This window comes from Anopheles gambiae, chromosome 3 (assembly GCF_943734735.2).
Source record: "Anopheles gambiae chromosome 3, idAnoGambNW_F1_1, whole genome shotgun sequence".
Lineage (NCBI taxonomy): Eukaryota > Metazoa > Arthropoda > Insecta > Diptera > Culicidae > Anopheles > Anopheles gambiae.
Window position 1 is genome coordinate 24,573,732 of NC_064602.1, and position 13,250 is coordinate 24,586,981.

The window sequence follows — 13,250 nt, forward strand, 5'->3', positions numbered from 1 at the left end:
CGAACGAATGAAATGAAAAAAAAACGACTCGCTGTTTGCCCATCGTAACCACATTCAACTCGCGCAACCGACTTCCTTTCAACTTGTATTACCACCCTTTCTTTTTCTTCATGCTGTTGTTGCCCTCGTGGTACGTGGCACTCCCCCCACTTTTGCTCCTACTGCCTACCACCCAGCACACCCTGCCTGCCGGATGACAAACGGCGACCAACCGTCGTCACTAGCCGGAAAAAATGGGTCACGCGTAGATTTGACCCACTTTTGGGGTGCTATTCAACGTAACAGATTAGGGAAGTAAGCGTGCGCGAACGAACGAGACGGCGGAAAGAGTAGCACCGACGACGGCGAAAAGATATCAAGAGCGAACGAGAAAGCTTAACGAGAAGATTTGTGTTCAACGGTGATGGTTTTTGTATGAGGTTGGCAAAGTGGCAAGTGAAGTTAGACGAACTTTACAGTCGGTTTAGTATTACTTAAGGGTAGAATAAAAAATCACGCCCTGACCGTAATTTGAAAGCATTTAGAAGAAGATAACTTGCATTTTTTACGTTCATCTCTAACTTTCAACACAATGAACAGTGAGTACAACCTTTCAAGAAGAAGAAAAAAACTCAACCCTGTCATCAACCCTGTATGACCCTCGAATCCTCCCTTTTTACGCTTATCATTTCCACCATTACGCCATTACGCATCAAAAACAACAAAAGCTCTAACCCAACGAACTCAACCATACACACATATTTGTTAGTAGCCATGGACAACGGTAGTGTAAAGTTTATCTAACATCTACTCACACAGCCATATGCAGACATACGGGCCGCGCTGCGCTAATGGCGATGACACCACCTACGCGCGCTGTTCGACAACGGCAACGTGGCGCGACTCAAACACGCTACTAAACACTAAGCGCAACTGTATGGCGGCGATGGTGGTGGGTGCCGTTTGTCTTTGCGTATACGCGTTCAATGCCAAACTGTGATGTCGTTCGGGCAAACCAAACAGCCGAGCGATTCGTTTGAATTGTTTGCTTTGTACATTGTCGCTCATCCGAAACTAGCGTCCGTCGAGTTGTAATAACGTGATCGTTGAGTGTTTTAAATGTCTTTTAAAACTAGCGCTATATTAATTGGAATATATTGTCTGATGAGATCTCTACATTTATGAACGTTAATTTAATGTTACTAATCGATTATTGCCGGATCTGTTTGAGACGGTACTGCTTGTATAGTTGTTAAATGCATGGCAGATCCTCCAGATTTTAACCGACCTAAGCTCAATTCCAGCATTTTTCGTCGCCTAATCCTTTGAACTCAGTGAACAAATTTAACTGAGCAAAGCAAACATTTTAAACCTTTTCACAGTACATTTATTGCTATTCCCAAAGTCGGTCGTGGTGTTGTCACCTATTAAGCGGTTTAAAATTCCCCCATCGCCCAGCTACAATAACACAGCCCCCCATAGCTCATCTATCGATCTTTTTAAAAAACACAAACAAAAAAACGGCCTCCATTTTGCCGCGACCATCAACCTACAAAAGTACGTTGACACAGATGCAGCACAGCGGTGTGAGATGAGCAACCATTGGACACAAAAGCATAACCCGAGCGAGTCTCATCGCGCGCGCAACCCGGGGAAAAGAAAACCGAGAATTGTTGTGTACGACGGAAACGAAATAATAAGCGATTAACCCAATTCACTGCCAACCAAACGTGCCAACGAACAAATGGATTTGGAAGGCGCGACCGGAGCAAGAAGAAGAAACTGGAAAAAAGGGGTTTGTTTAAAATATGCTCCTAAACCCAGATAAGACCGGAGAAACAGACCGGGGCAGGGGGACTCTGCTGGGGCTGGAGCTGGCTGGATGGCCTGGTGGATCGAATCAACATTGTCACATTGTGCGTACTGTGCACACAGGGCAGTGAAGCTGACAGGCATCATGACGTATGCGTAGACACAGCCATCGAGTCTACGCCCATCTAAACGACTGTAGTAGATTTAGTGCAGTGGCGGTATGACACTAACACATCACCAAAAATGTGTCAGCTGATGGGCTTTTGTTAGTGTTTAATTGTATTCTTTTTTGCCAGCTGTACAGTTTTCCCGCTTTGACAGCCCATCTGTTTGTCCGCCGTGTTATTCACGTTTGCAAGAGACCGGGTGATTGACTGTGTTTATTTAGAGTTTTATTGTAGCGATATGGAATGGGATGACACAGGCACAAAACAAATCCATCCCTGCCATACAAATGATTGAAATGCAGGATTGCAATAATGATTCTGAACATCGACAATGATAGGTTTGAGTGCTGTGTAAAATTATGGGAAACAGTTTTGCTATCCAATTCAACCAGCATTGAAACCAATTTGTTGTGCAATTTGTTGACAGTTAAGTGCAACAGAGTTGAATAGCTGAAAACAATCGCATTTGCTTTGGCATGGCTTTGATATTGTACTCTTTGAAGTACAAATATAAATAAGTATTGAATTTTAAACTGTTAACTCTCAAAATAAAGATAGTAATAAGGATTTTAAATCCCACCAGTCATTTCATGGTAAACATATTCGTGGAGGTGTTCCATACATATGAATTAACTTGGGCATTATTTCGGCAGTCACATTCATAATACTAAGTTCGATGGATTAAGTATATGTGTGGATTTAGTATGTGTGGACTTGGTTAATGGGATTTATACTGACTTTTTTAGGTTCTAGCTCTATTTTTTCTGTTTTGTTTTGGGTCAATCATTTAAGAGACATTCAAGAGACATTTTAGTACATTGTACTAAAAGTAGAACCAAAGTTACTTAGAACATTCAGTGCATCGGTAAGTTCATGAATATTAAGGCAATATTATGAAAATTCGAAGTGAAGCTGTAGAAAACGAGACTTTGGTGCACCAGCTTATTAACTCTTACAAAAATGAAATACTTACTAACTAAATAAATTGTCTTTCTAGCAATACTAGTGTGGAAATCAAATTCAAAATATGCACAAATTTAGGCACTTAATATTAGTCAATCGCACAAAGGAAGATAGACAAGTAAGGAAGTGAATAGAAACTGACAATGTAGCCATCGACAGCATATACAATGTGGTATCTCACATCGTATTCTATCATCATTTCAAATCTCTTCGTATCTGCTCATAAAACCAAGATCTACCAAATTCAATTTCACATTGTAACAATTCCATCGTAACACTATTTGCTAAAACGTCCATTCGAGAGAAGAAGGAAAAGGAAATCCGTTTACATCCTACCACAATGGCACAACGCAGGCCCCTGCTCTGCACAGTGAGGAGTAAATTTCCATTTTCCCTTCAAAACAGCAAACATACACACAAACAACACCAACCCTAAGTCTATTGACTGCCTATTGAATGATGCAATGCTGGCTCTATTACCCATACACAACCAGAATCTCAGTATTTGACCTACATTCTCAGTGTCCCATCTTCCGCTTCTTGCCACCGAACGCGCGTATGCAGAGCAGCTAAACTCCATCCACCGGATGTAATAGAATTCAGTGAACTACAAATTTCGTACCCAAATACGCCGTTCTAAGCCCGGCTTTCGGTGGTAGCCCGATAGGCCGATCAGCTCTCTCAATGTGCAATGAGCGTAGACTTGATTAACAAACATTTATTGTTTCTTGCTGTGCTGGGATTTCCTGTCCCTCCGCTCCGCGCAACCGGCCAATTAGCAACAAGCGTTCGTGTGCACCAAAACTTGAATGTCCAAAGCCCATCCTCACCCAGTTTTTTGTTTTTTGGCTTAGCATAAACGCATTTGCCTGCCAAATGAGATTCGTTTTGCTCTGATCTGTGACGTGTGACGTGTGTGAAATGAATTTTCGTTCTTGCTGGTGTGCAGAATCCGTTTGGCTTGATTGTTTATCTTTTCTTTCCGCTTTCAAACGTCTTTTGCAGCTGTTGCAAGGCTGCTGAAACGATCGCGAATTCCCCCGGGTAGGTAATGAAATGCCAATGGTAGTGCCTGTGCAATGGGCGCTCACGATCAACAGCGCCGGAAAGCGATCGTTCGATTCATTCGATACTGCCAGAGATGTGCCAGATGTCAATAACCGAGCACAAACACACACACTGAGTGGGTCCGTTTAGCATGGTACGGCTTGAAGCTCCCAAGAAGCGGTTTTGCTATTCCTCCGGTTCAATCCGGTTGCAATGGGCATGCATAAAACATTATGCAGAGTATCGTTTTCGATAGCTCAACACTGCACCGTGTCGATCCGGCACACCATTCGGGATGCTTGGACTGGACGGGATGTGGTGCTGGCTTTAGGTGCTTACGCCTTGGAAGCCCGTCCTTTGGGACCCATCACCCAGTGGCATCAAATGCGGGGAGGTCCTTCACACCACCGTACGCCCTAATTTGCAATCTTAAATTATCCAAAGTCATCAATAATCAATCAAACACACGGTGGCGAGCGCTGGACTCGATGACACACGGGAGGACGTAACTTAATTCCAATCGTAACGAACTAGTTACGATCGCGGACACACGCAACACGGTTCAGCGGCGTTTCAGTTCAATGCCCAAACCTCTATTGTGTCGAAGCCAGAGAATTGTATCGAGAAGCGGCCCTTATCGGCCCTAGCATAGCATTGTCATCTAATGGACTGCTTCAAGCACCGGTCAGAAACGGTTCCGGCTCTTCGGGCATTCGGGAAGATCCGACTTCAGTCTGCAACGGACCGTACCGACCGTGCGCTTTGATGTCGGAGTGAAGTAGTAGCAAGAAATAATATTGTCTAATTTCATGAATTATGACCGCGTAGCATCATTAAACTTGCATGCGAAACCATTTGTGCGGAAACGAGATTCCGTGCTGTGGCAGTTGCCCGGGGAGTGCTCTCAGCAAACCAAAACTCTGGCCCTGCTTTAGCAACGTTAAGTGCCAGCCGGGTCAGCAAAAGCTGGAAGCAGATCCGGCACGTGGGGGTTTTTTGGTCCGTGCGACCCATTCCGGTGCTGGGATAAGGATTCCAACCTGTTTCGGATCCGGAAGATGTAAGACTGGAGAGGAAGGCAAGTTTCCACTACACAAGCGATGTCTTGGGCGCTCTGCCGTACGACTGCCGGTTGTGCCGGTATCCCCAGGCAAGGATATGTTTTATTCAACCAAATCATTTTCGAGCTCACGGCAAACGCCAACGTTCCACCGTCCGTGGTGCCGGGATTTTCCACGTATTCCGGGTACTACGGGTTGGTTTTCCACTGATGTGATTCGTCAAAATGTTGTGACTTCCTTTGAAAATTACCTGCTAGCTTAAGGGAAACGTACATCGCTCGGTTTTGAGAAAAAGGGAGCTACGGGAGCGGAGGCGACCCAACCCTGAAATCTAACGCGTTCTGCAACAACGAGCTACAATAACTTTGGCAGGGCTGAAACTTTATGAAGGTAACAACATATACTGCTGTGCAGTGTGTTTGTGGAACAGCTGAAATGACTCGCCAAGCAGTTGGACGCTTTACGACGATACAGAGCATTTACGGCCACCCAGAACAAACAAAACCCCACGGCGTAAACGACGTTTCAAGAGATCGTCTGGTGGGTGTTTGTAGTGTGATGTTAAAGTCCATGGAACCGGGCAGCATATTAAGCGAAGTTAAGGTAACATTTTGGCCAATTTACAGCTATACAATGTTACCTTAACTACTTCCTCTTGATTGTCATATTTGGACTTCCCTAACGAAGCTTTACTAACTGTGTTTCATCCATAGTTCAGTCCGAATGCAGTGTCTAAGAGTAAAATGTAATCATTTGAAATGGTTCCAGCTTCTACAGAAACAGGTAAATTGCACAATTCTGTTTACACTTCACATTCGCCTTACAAATCACATACAGTCACTCACTACATTGATAGTATACTTAAAATGTTCTCAGTCAATAGCAAATGTTATGGTCAGTTCTCAAGCTAAACATAAAGCTTTGATTCTATTCTGGAGGTAATCTTCTGCGAATTTATTAATTTTGTGGAGCAGGGTGTAATCTTCTATGCTTTAGAAACGAATGTTGCATAGAGGCATATTGAAAGGTATACTGCTCTGTTTAGGTTTCCGACTGCTTGAGTCGTACACCTCTCCAAGTTGATTTCATCGTGATGTTGTTGTTGGTATTTTTACTTTTGTCAGTGTTTATTTATTTATTTATTTTTAATTATTTTTAATTAATTATCTTCTTTGATGTTTTTGTATTTGTTTCGTTCTTGTTAAAACATGTTTGCAATACAAGATTTTATGTTTTCCTGTTTCGATAGTTTGGCAGGTCTCTCAGTTGTCTTCATTTTCTATTTTCATTATTTTTAACCAATTTTTGGATAAATCATGACCGGTAAGGATTCGGTTTGTTATCTTAATTTCGTTAACATTGATATCAATATCGTTGTGCCAGGGTTTTAATTCAAATTATTTTTGTTATTCTGCAATTGTTTTCCTTTATGTTGTGTTCCTGTTCTATCTTATCATTCTAGCATTTAATAATGATAAGCGTCTATTTTGTCAGATTAGATTTCCATAAAACTGGTTAGAATAAGGATCAAACAAAGTTAATTAAAAAATTGCCCATACACTGAAAGTCAATGGTACAATGGTAACTTAAAAACAAGATGTAGAATGCAATAAATTATATCAAATCCCATTCTAGTCATATCTTTTAAACATTCCTTCTTTGTTGATCAAGGTAAAGTTTTGACTACAAATGGTCAATTTAAAGCCCAAATACATATTATCATTTGAATAACTCTTTTCGTCAATTGACAAAAGCAATATCAACATAATTGTCTCAAAAACGGTATGACTTTTCACTTCATTTCATTTAGTTTATTCAGGTTAATGGACCTTGATGGCCTTTTTAAACGAAATTACACTCTAAGGTTCAATCTACCTTTTACAAAATGATCTTTAAGGACCTTACAAGTTATCGTACAGTACAAATCCTATGCAGCTGTGTGTATTTCTTTGACTGCAAAATTTCAAAACCACCATCTGTAGATGTTTGAAGAAAACAAACTTCAAATACGCGTTTAATGCCTGATCATATGATCTTATTCAACTGTGCCAACGCTACCCCCTTGGGGATGGAAATAGCGTCCACCTTGATATTTTTAACCCATTCGCTCATATTTTGAAGCCAACTACTTTACCCATGCATGCGCCCTTTACTTTGATCCGATTACGAAAAATGTGTGTTATTACCCCTTTCGTTGTTGTGTTTTCGGCTGCTAGTTGTGCGCCGAAAAGTCAAACACTTTGGCAACCGCGCCAACCAGCCTAATCGGCCCTTTGCCAACTATCCGTATGTGTGCGTGTGTGTGTTGTGCCTGCCCGTGCTTGACGCCGCTTGACTGACCAGCCGACCAGCCGGCGGATATGGATATTTAATTTAATTTTAAACAAAACTATTTCGATTACACTTACTCTCTCCATCCTGCAGAGGAGTCGGGGAGAGAGGGACACGGGTTTTCTTACTCGTTGCCACACGTTGGTTGAGGCGTTCTCGTCTCCCTACCCGACATGTGTATTTCGACACGTACCAGCAAGCCGGTTGCCGGTCTGGGCGTCTGGTTCTGGTAGCCTAGTTATTTAAAGGTTTTCTGAATCAATCTCAAAGCAAAATGAACGAGGGCATGGGGGAAAAAATGCACCCAATAACACTTTACCGTACCAATATCCCTTGGGTGATGGAAAATATTGCTTCAGCTTCTTTACATTTCTCACGTTTGGGTCGTTGGTTTTTGCTCGGTCCCGCTAGAGTTTGCTTGGGAGTTGAGTATTTTTTGCTGCTTCTGACTAGCCGCTGGGTATGGAATTTTCCTTTGCGTATTACTTGACGATATTACACTTGGGATTAACTGCTGGGTTTGGTTTAAAATGTTTTAGCTAAGGATTAATTAAAACCTTTTCATTTAGATAAAATTTGTCATTATCAATATTTCATCAAATGAACAGAAGGTAAGTTTAAATTAAGTATCCTTAAGGGTTAGAACAATTCAAATAACTTTAAAACTTGCACATCAAATTTGATTTCATCAGATTCCATCATTTGGTGTAGTTTCTATGGCGTAAAATTTAGAATTTCCACACACTAAATGGCTCTCTATTCAATTTGAAGTTTCACCTACTGAAAGCATGCATGAAAAAGCGCACAAGTGAACGCTTTCCAAATGGAATACGCCACTATCCAACTCGTCTACTAAACCAGCCCCCAACCGTCCATGGCCGTTCAGTTTGTTTAGATTTACCTTCGTTTATCCGTTCGGTCGTTCTGTTTAGCATTGCGGCAACGCAACGGCCAGTTGCCCGTTCGAATCGTATCCCAAGTCACCGAGTAAAGCCGGACGAACACGGTAATTTCTGTGCCGATTCGGTCCAGAACCAGACTAGGTCGAGCGCCGGTAGCTGACAGCGATCCATTTGAAGAGAATTTTAATGATTATTTTAATTGAAGTCGTACCCCTTTCAACATAACAACCCGTCCCGCCCCACAGTGAAACACGGTTTCGGGGTGATGCACCATCGTTTTGGCTGGACAAAACGTGGACTGGTTCCGCACTGGGTTCCGCAACCAACACCCGTCCTCAATTGGTAATTGTTTTATTCACCCCATTTCGCAACACTTCCCTCACACTTAATCTCTTTTTTGGCAGCTATTTCGTGCATACTGAAGCACTAATTTCATGCAGGCCAGCTGCAAACCGATCTTATCGCAAGCGCCAGTCCAGTGGGGCAGCGAGCAAGCGGTGCGAAAGAAAACAACGCCAAAGCGGGGGGGCGGTAGATCCTGCTCATCCTATTCGCACTTCATTTATTTTCACGATGTGTTTCTGTGTCAAATAAATTTGTCTAGATTACGCAACGCATTTATTATGGTTTGCCGCAGTTTTTGGGTTTTCTTTAGATCTCGGGGTATATTTTTGCTGTTGTTGACGCCCAAAACTCCCATAAATCAAGCATGTTGAGTTGGTGATGTAAAAAGGATGTTATTGTTGTTTTTTTCGGGCAAAATTTGTGGGACATTTTTCCGAGTCTCCACACACTTTTCCTTTTATTTAAAATGTGTAATATTTAAAAAAATCCCAAAACAAACGATAGATTATGAACAGAAAAGCCCTTTAAAACGCGTTTATATATTGACAACTGTTCCTTGCGATACATTTTGGTCCATTTTGTATCCAAATTGTAGCATTTATTTTCATGCTGTGCTTTTACCATACACAATCAACTGATCATTTCTTCATAATCAACTGTTTAATGATTTATGTTATCTCGTTCTCTCCTCCCCAATGTGCCTTTCACCGCCAATGAGCTCAGCATCAACCCAGCATGAACCCTTCATCAAGCTTCTTTGTTCGCTTCGCTTGCATCGAAAGCCACTTGAAAGTTTTGACCATAAATTTTCCAATTTGATGCCTGTTGGGAAAAACTCATCACAGCCAAAAACAGTAAAAAGGCCGTCCCCTGCCACCAAGGGCACCGACACTAAACCCTTACTCCTAACCAAGCAGTAAGTAACGATCGATTTAAAAGAGTATAGCGAAACGCACTAGACGATACTTCTGCTGATAGTAAGGTGCAACGTGTGATACTTAAACTTATTAACCTTCATAAAACAAACCATCATTAACCTTCTGCTCGAACCGAACACGCCCTACCGATGTTGACCATACAAAAAGGGTTTGTAAGCAAAATCTGGTAAGAGATAAAGGTGTCGTCCCTTCTGCTAGAAATTCGTATCGAAATAACATCCCAAACCTTAGCCAGTGGTCAGCGTTGAACATCTTTCCACCCATCGTTTGAAAGCAGAGGATGTAATCGGTAGCAAAAACATATCCCCAAGCAAACAACTTCCCTCGACACAGAAAAAAAAGAAGATTCCATGAACGCCCTACAGGGTTTCCTTTTCGATTGCTCTATCACAATGCTCTCTCTCACACGCACACAAGGCTTGGTCGCTCTTTCTCGCGCGTGTTAGGGCTGACTTGACCTACATTTCCGTATCTCTCGCTCGTTCTCGTGTGCTGATTATGCGTGCGCATTAAATCAATACACCGAAATGGACTACTAAATTAAATCAACCACCTCCACACCGCCTCTGCGTCTGGGCTCTAACGGTTGGTGGTGATAGAACACTCGTCACAGTTTATTTAAGAAGAGCTGCTGTTCCTTACAGCTTCAGTTTACACAGGCATAGGCACTCCAGCTTGCGATGAAATAGTGCTAAACCCAAAAGAAATGCTTTTCGTTGACCAATGAGCCAAAGGTTTGACCAATGTAATTCCATTCCATCCATGTCCTTTTGTCCTTAATCCACCGGTCCTGCTCGCTTTCGATATCGTTTACTCTTCGTTCAAGCAAGATGCTGTCTGCCTCCACTAGCTGACACTAGTAATTAATCTTACCCGTCGACGAGGACACTTTGCTGCTCAAGGACGCTCAACGGAACGATTTAAGGACTCCGATGCGGTAATCCGATGGCTTTGGATACCGAGCCATTTGGAACGGAACGAAGCAATAATAAGTGCCCGCAACAAAAGCACTTAGTTGCTCGGTATCGATTGGATAGAAACAAATATTTCATTTGTGCAAGAATAAATTCTACGAAAGCATTAGCATATTCTGAAGTGTTTACTTCACAGCAAAGGAGATTCGTTTTGGTAGTGAAACAGTTTGAAACGGTTTTAATTGACCATCGACAAGGAAAGTATAGAAAGGAAAGGACATTAAATTTAGAGCAACGAATGTTAACGAATACAAACAACAAAATAAAAATTAATTAGAAAACACTATTTAAGGTAAAAAATTAGAATCAAAAGATTGATTTAGTGCAATCACGAAAATAGTCATCCGTTTAAGTGCTCTCGATTTCTTCTGTGTAATTTTGGATTATTTTACAAATCTACTTCAACAATTGTGTTTAATTTTAAAAGATTGATATATTTGCTAAGCTTCAAGCTCAATTTGTTTACGTTTCTATATTTTTCTGAGTGATTTATCCATTGTAGTTGCCTCAATTCGTGCTGTCTAATCAATCACTTAATTTTTAATGTAAATTCATCATAATTTAACAAACAGCATTGTTTGCACAAAGCGTACCTGTTTGAATAGCAAACTTACCAACAAAAAACCAAAATCACATGCATTTGATTCAAATACTCGTTTCCCTTTTCTGAACCAGAAAAGCAAAGCAAATGTTTTGAACTACTGTTTAGACATGCTAGCTCGGGCTCGTTCTTTCCAACAACAACAACAGCACCAAGTCCAGCATCGTGTGTGTGTGTGTGTGTGTCTCTTTGTGTTCGCCTGGCCGATGCTGATGCTACTGCGCAACAAAAACGGCGCTAGCTGTGGTCCACATTGTACGCAGCAAGTGAGACAATTTATAGGTCAATCGATAGTTGTCAAGTCAAACCAGCCCGCAAACCGTACCACACATACCATTCCAGCATAATTTGACATCGCGTCGTGTCGTCTTTGTCTTTTCTGTCCAATCCCCTCCCAATTGCATTCCCTCCCTCCCGAGCACGGTGCGACCTCTCTATTACGCATCGCACACAGGCTAATACCGTGCGTGTATTCAGCGAACAAAGAGCAGCGCTTCCCCCTCTATGGTGCATTTTTCTACGCACCGAAGTTTTTGAATCACACCCATATAGCGTAGCATAGCGTCATCCCAAAACCGTGTGCCCGTTCCCCCTGCGTTCCTTTGAGTGTTTGGACAATGGTCCGCCACTCTCCGCATCAAAACGGGGACGGGGAAACAAAGGGGCGGAAGGCCCAGGAAGGGTTTCACAAAACTCACAAACACGCACCGCCTGCAACGGAACGCAAAACGGGCCTAGGTACGCGATGGGTAATTGCTTTGCATTTGCGCTAGACAGCAAACAATAAAGCCGAGCCTAATACGGCGTGCGGGGCACAGCTTAAGATGGATTCGCGGGTTTTGTTGCGCAGTGTTCTAAAAATAGCGAATGCACTCGTAATGCACCGTAAATAATGCGCCGCGAGTGGATGAAGGGTTGATACAAGTGTGTAAACAGGTGGGAAAGATGGGAGAGAGAGAGAGAGCGAATATTGCTCCAAGCTAAGGGAAGGGATCGCAGAATCTTCTTACACATTCAACGGGTCCGTTATAGTTCCGCATTGGTATGTATGGCGCACCTTTGGCCAAAAGGGCATTAAAAATGCATTGAAATAAAACGGTGAAAATGAAACCGAAAAATGAATTTGCATGTACATCAACTCAAGGAATATAATTTTGTTAAAAAATGTTATTGGTTTTATTTTGTTAGGATCAAACATTGAAAAATTTTATTCAAATTAAAAATCTCATGAGTCTTCCAAGTGCTTCCTTCAATCTGAATATTAAATATTGGAATTCGTGAATCTTTAAATAATCATGCATGTCTGAAGATTTGAAGACGCTATGTGCTCATTTTGAATCCCGGTCAAACTGATAAGGCTAGTTAGAATGACTATGACCAATGTCACTTGCCAGGTGAGGGTGGATGGACAACTCTCAGGACCTTTTGCTACCACCAAGGGTCTGCGCCAGGGGGACGGGCTTGCCTGTCTCCTATTCAACCTGGCGCTAGAGAAGGCCATCCACGAGTCGAGGGTGGAGACTACGGGAACCATCTCCTATCAGTCAACCCAGATCCTGGTATACGCTGATGATATAGACATCATTGGTCTGCGGCTCTCCTATGTAGCAGAAGCCTACCAAGGGATCGAGCAGACGGCAGAGAACCTTGCAGATAAACGAGGCAAAGACAAAACTGATGGTGGCAACATCAGCAAACCCTGAGAGAATCTACGTAGGCGTGACGTTCAGATAGGTAAACGCACTTTTGAAGTCGTCCCAGAATTCACCTATCTTGGGTCAAAGGTCAGTAACGACAATAGCATGGAAGCTGAGTTGCGCGCAAGGATGCTGGCTGCCAACCGGTCATTCTACAGCCTGAAAAATCAGCCTGGAACACCTCAAAGAACCTATCGCGACGAACGAAGCTGGGACTATATAGTACCTATATAGTACCGGTACTCACATACGCCTCTGAGACATGGACACTGTCCAAATCTGACGAAACCCTCTTAGCGTTCGAGAGGAAGATGCTCAGAAAGATACTTGGCCCCGTATGAGTGGAAGGACAATGGAGGAGCCGCTATAATGACCAGCTATACGAGATGTACGGCGATCTTACTGTCATGCAGCGTATTAGGCTCGCCAGGCT